The following is a 6,776-nucleotide window of genomic DNA, read 5'->3' as shown; positions in this document are numbered from 1 at the left end:
GGAATTACTTCAGAAAACAAAATAAATAACAGTAGTGTTAACAAAATGAGCTGTCACGCTGTCCAGACGTCATCTAAATAGGATGCACATTCCGATGAATTACAGTTGGCTGTTCTTACACAACGGTACAAAACTCCTATACAGGAAATCTTACTATTTAAAGTCACAACCAGGGTCAATTAAATTTACTTTTAAACACCGCAAACCAACCTAAATACTACTTTTCTTAGAAGATCAAAAGTCTCTTCTTACTTTACCAGATAAAGCTTCACAAATCTCACGATTAGCATTTCTCTCATACTTAATCGAAATTTATGGAGCTCATTTCACAAGGGCTCTATTCTTTTTATCTGTGAGCCGTTAACCACAACTTATGTTTTCACTCATATATGATACATTTTTAACCCAGTATCAGACACATTATTTTGTGTTTCTCAACGAAGGTTGAACAGATTTACAACCTTCAGATAAATCTGGTGCATTTAGAAAATTGTCATTTCAATTTCTACAACGCCTAGCTTAGCACCAACGCTAAATACCGCCGACGTACAATCACGAAAAAAGCGTGCATAGAATTGCTAGCTAGGAAATAGAAGGTTATAATCACTTATAAAAACATACATAAGCTCTGCAAAAGACGCAGACTTATAACAAGAAGAAACAATAGACCTCTCTCACACTTCTATCTTGGTACATACACAGATTTTGGAAAAGCATAGTCAGACATACTTTTCAGGCTACAAAACTAATAGCCGACACTTACCCACACTTGATAAATAAATTACCAGAAACACTGATTTATGATTCAAATTGGTCTCCTGAAAATTTTATATTTATCACGGAAACTCCATCAAAAATAATTCAAAAAACTAACAATTGTTTACAATAATATTGCAATTAGAAGTTAAAACGCGGAAAACCAACCATTTATTTTTGAAAACACTCCAGAAAACCCTAATACATCTCTCGAAGCATCACCAACAGATAATATAGAGACTATAGTCCATTCACAACCAATGGACACAAATCCTGACAAAACCACAGAAACGGATTTTTATTCCTCACTATTAAATGATAGAACGCTTTTTCTTCAGATACAGCAAACACTCTCTTATTAATTGACCTTGAAAACCACAATAATACTATCAACAAAAATAGTATCAACAAAGATATCGTAAATGACACTCGAAACAACATAAACTTTTACGACAATGCAGATCTTTTAAACACAATTTTTCCACTATTACCAAATATAACCACACCTTTGCAACGTTTAAAAAAGAAAAAATCAGTTCACTTTAACACTGATTCTGTCATTTTGATTACGTTCGCTTAACCAACATTAAATATCAACAAAATATCCAATTAACTGCACAACAATTAGTGAGTTCAATTAGACAACTCAACTCACAAAATAATCATCAAGCGACAACTGCTCCAACCCCTTCTAGTTTACTAGCAGCATCCACGCAAACTCCTTCACCTGTTGTTAGACGAAATACACAAATGATATATCTTTATTTAGGAGGTTAGGTACCTATGTAACAGTCCCTAAGACAGTTTGATGGTACTGACACCAAATACACTAGAGAAGAGTTTTTGAATGCTATCACAGAAAAGAGGGTAATGACAGCAGTACTTCAACAAGTTGATTCACCGTATCATAGGCCTGAATTATTAATAAAAATCGCTATAATGACAACGATTTTAATCGGTCCCGCACAACAATGGTATTCACAATTACCATTAGAAATTAAGAAAAATTGACAAGCCTTTTTCCGAGAATTTGAAAAGAGTTTTGATAACCAACAATCGCAAACACAAGCGAAGATATTATTAGAAAGCATAACCCGTGGCTCTGCAGAACAGATAATTATATTAAAACTTAAAGTTGAACAAATGTCTCAAAAGGCATGTCTTAATAATTCTCCAGATATAAAAAATGCACAAATGAATGACGCTCTTGTCAAGGCACTTGATACTCAATTAGCTAGAACAGCTCTTAAAAAGATCGCAAATCACAAATCAACCGCATTGGACCCACAGCTTCCTTTTGCTCAATTAGTTGAGAAAATACATTCAGAGATTATGACTAGAACACACATATATAGACCTAAAAATAAACACAAACTCCACTGTTTCCTCATCCAAAATTATATATCTTTAGACATGGATAATCTCACAGTAGATGATATACGCACAATGGAATAAGATATTGCTTATAGAATATAGTACGACAAAAGTACTCAAATTATCCAAATTTTAAAGGTAAAACAACTCTTCCATAAATTTCGTAAAAAAATGTTCACGATTAGGACACAGTATTTCCCTTTGCCCTGACAAGAGATACGCAAAACCACTAGATAAACCTAATTTTCAAAAAAAAATTTCAATCAGGCCAAGAAAGCGAATCAAAATCTCCTGAACAAACCAGTCACATCAAATAATATGACTGGTAAACCACTATCATTTCCTTATCGCTCTAGAAGCAACAGTAGAGACAGTCGAGACACTTCTCGACATTGAATCCTAATAAATCGTCATTTACAAACTCAATAACTTATTATGGAAACAAAAACTTTAAACCACCAAGTAGGTTGCTTTCACCCTATCCAAGACCATCAAATTCCCAGAAAAAGCCCAAATACAATAATAATAATAACAATTACTCTGGTAACTCTAGATCACAATCACCTAATTATAATAGAGATGGTAATCGTTCACGATTAACCTTCTCATCGCCTTAGAAATGTACAAAACTACATTAATTCGCTTAATTCAACAAACAGACGAAACAACGTCCAACACAGAACACATGGAAAAACGAAGTGTTTCACAAGAAAAACTTCTAGAACAACAATTTCATGATTTACTTTTAGAATTAAAGCAAGGTAAACAAGATGAATATTTTTTTCCAGGAAGAATTTTATACTCTCGCAGAAGAATACATTCTTTTTCTACATCGCAAGGTAATATTTGGGTACTACCACTTCCAATATATACACAACAGACACCCGATTATACAAAGCCAATTTCTCCACCACATCTTGAAAATGATTTCTTAACATACTCGGGGGCTACACTTAATCTTTTAAAGAACGACACTTGGAATGAAAACAAAGAATACCACAAAATACAATTGAAAGAATAAACAATTGTTCTTCTCTCGGCAGCAAATAACTTTAAATTATTCTTCTTTCCAGACAATTATTCTTAATATTCTAGGACCATTATTTTTAGAGAAATATGTTGAATCCATAAAATTTTCTTCTTACTCACTAGCAAGCACTTAAATAAAAATGACACAAAATCTTTGAAATTCTATGATTCCTCAATAAAATTACTTCGAGACTATTCATGAATCGTTTCTGCTATTGTTGATCACTCACTCTATTTTCAACTTATTGTGCACAGGATCCTAACTTATTCACTTACTGCATACGGATGCAAAAACAAATATGCAAATGAAACTATAAGTTATAAATCTGACTTCTCATTTTTACCACTACGTAGAAACGTAGAAATATGTTTTTGGATATCAAACTATATTGGATATCAATAATCCTGAATATCCTTACCAGTCTCTCATTCAAATTCTTACACAAAATCCTTTAGATCACCCACTAACTCTTATTAAAGGATCGACTGTATCCGCACAACAAGATACTTATCTCAAAGATTTTCAAACAACGAAAAACCGCGTCAATGAACTCAGAGACTTCATGGATGCCCTCGCTTCAAATTACCTTACACACGGTACATCATAAACACTAAAGAAACTCTATTGCTTAAATCTCACCAAACAACAACCACGTGACTACAAAACACAATTGAGAACGTTCCACATATCATTTGATATCTCTACGTTCAAGAAACAGATTTCTCGAAAAGTTCAATTTTGAACACATTAAACTAACACAAACACAATTTAAACAATTAGCAAAACTTTTATTAGGATATAAACATTGTTATGTTACATCTAAATTTGATCTAGGAAAAATCAAAATAGAACTAAATTTTAGACTACCAAACTTTGAAGACAACAGCAGTATTTAAAACGCATCGAACTACTTGTTTACCTCTGCAATTACAGGTAAGAGTACAACATTTACTCAAAATTTTGATACATTTTGATATTATTGCACCTGTAAACACGGATTCCCTCACTACTTGGAACACCTTTATTAATCCGGTAATTATACCAAAAAAAGTGAATCATTTGAAATTATCTTGGACGATCGGCAATTAAACACAATGATTGACGAAACTAAATGTAGACTCATCAATTTTGTCATCGCAGGACAACAATCTTGTTTTAAACGCTTATTTTATGGTATCTCTGTCGGCCCTGCCGCCTTCTAATCCTGTATGAGTAGTATATTCAAACCACTTATTCGCAAAAATAAAGTTATCACAATGTTGATGATGTTTTTACTCAAGAAACTACAACAGACACAATGTTACAAACAGTTGAACAATATCACAAATTTCTCAAAAACGAAAATCTCAAAGCCACTCCAGATAAATCCTTCTTTTTTCTAGAATCAGTCAAGTTTCTAGGACATCATATACAGAATAATCACATACACCCATTGAAATCAAAGATAGACGGCTTCTTAAAATTACAATCACCAAAAAATAAAAAAAGTAGAAACTATGTTGGTCTTCTCACCTTTATCTAAGAACATTCTTATAATCTAAAAGTTACCTCGAGACCTTTCTACTTTCAACTTAGATATACAGTAGAATTTGAATGGAGGTAAAAACTCCTGCGAATCAAAATCTCCTGAACAAACAAATCAGATCAAATAATATGACTGGTAAACCACTACCATTTCCCTATCGCTCTAGAAGCAACAGTAGAGACAGTCGAGACTCTTCTTGACATACAAGTCCTAATAAATTGTCATTTACAAACTCAAAACCTTATTATGAAAACAAAACTTTAAAGCACCAAGTAGATTGGGTTCACCCTACCCATCAAATTCCCAGAAAAAGCCCAAATGTAATAATAATAGTAATAACAATTACTCTGGTAACTCTAGATCACAATCAACTAATTACAATAGAGATGGTAATCGTTCACGAAAACCTTTCTCACGTAATCGTCTTTGAAATGTACGAAACTACATTATTTCACTTAAATCAACAAACAGACAAAACAACGTCTAACACAGAACACATGAAAAAACGAAGTGTTTCACAAGAAAAACTTCTAGAACAACAATTTCATGATTTATTTTTAGAACTAAATCAAGGTAAACAAGATGAATATTTTAATTTTCAGGAAGAATGTAATTCTCCCACAGAAGAAAACATTCTTTTCTACATCGTAAGGTAATATTTGGGTACTACCACTTCCAATATATATACACAACAGAGATCCGATTATACAAAGCCAATTTCTCCTCCACAACTTGAAATTGATTTCTTAATAGACTCGGGGGCTACAGTTAATCTATTAAATAACGACACTTGGAATGAAGTCAAAGAATACCATAAAAAAATTGAAAGCATCAACAATTTTTGTTCTCTCGGCAGCAAATAACTCTAAATTACAATCAAATGGAACAGTAAAATTTATCTTCGTTCCCGACGTAACGGAACGCAGGATTTCTAATAATATAAAGTTCAAACTCACTTTTCACGTTTCCAACACAAAGTATAATATTCAAGGAACGCTATTTCTAGAAAAATATGTTGAATCCATAAAATGTTCATTTTACAGACTAGAAGTTAAAAATGACACAAAATCTTTGAAGTTCTATGATTCCTCAATAAAATTATATCGAGGCTATTCACAATTCTTTCCTGTTTTTGTTGATCACTCACTCTATTTTCAACTTTTTGTGCACAGGATCCTAACTTATTTACCTACTGCATACGAATGCAAAAACAAATATGCAAAGGGAACTATAAGTTATAAATCTGACTTCTCATTTTTACCACTACGTAGAAACGTAGAAATATGTTTTTGGATATCAATTTGTATTGGATATCAATAATCATGAATATCCTTACCAGTCTTTCATTCAAATTCTTATACAAAATCCTTTAGATCACCAACTAACTCTTATTAAAGGATCAATTGTATCCGCACAACAAGATTTTTCTCTCAAAGATTTTCAAACAACGAAATACCGCGTCAATGAACTCAGAGTTTTCATGGATGCCAACGCTTCAAATTACCTTACACACGGTACATCAGAAACACTAACGAAACTCTATTGCTTAAATCTCACCAAACAACAAGCACGTAATTACAAAACACAATTGAGATCGTTCTTATATCATTTGATATCTCTAGGTTCAAGAAACAGATAGAAATTTTCTCGAAATGTTCAATTTTGAACACATTAAACTAACACAAACACAATTTAAACAATTAGCAAAACTTTTTTTAGGATATAAACATTGTTATGTTAAATTTGATCAAGGAAAAATGAAATTAGAACTAAATTTTAGACTATCAAACTTTGAAGACAACAGCAGTATTTAAAACGCATCGAACTACTCGTTTAACTCTGCAATTACAGGAAAGAATACAACCTTTACTCGACATTTTGACACGTTTTGATATTATTGCACCGCTAAACACGGATTCCCTCACTACAAGGAACACCTTTAATAATCCGGTAATTATACTTAAAAAAGAGAATCACTTTAAACTGTTTTGAACGCTCGGCAATTAAACACAATGATTGACGAAACTAAATGTAGTTGGTCAATAGAGCCGTACAAATAAGAATTAAACGCACCAAAGGCCCAGTTTTTGC

Source organism: Convolutriloba macropyga, chromosome 14 (genome assembly GCF_964194025.1).
Source record: "Convolutriloba macropyga chromosome 14, txConMacr16.3, whole genome shotgun sequence".
NCBI lineage: Eukaryota > Metazoa > Xenacoelomorpha > Acoela > Convolutidae > Convolutriloba > Convolutriloba macropyga.
The sequence above is the reverse complement of the archived record's forward strand: the minus strand, read 5'-3'. Positions refer to the sequence as shown.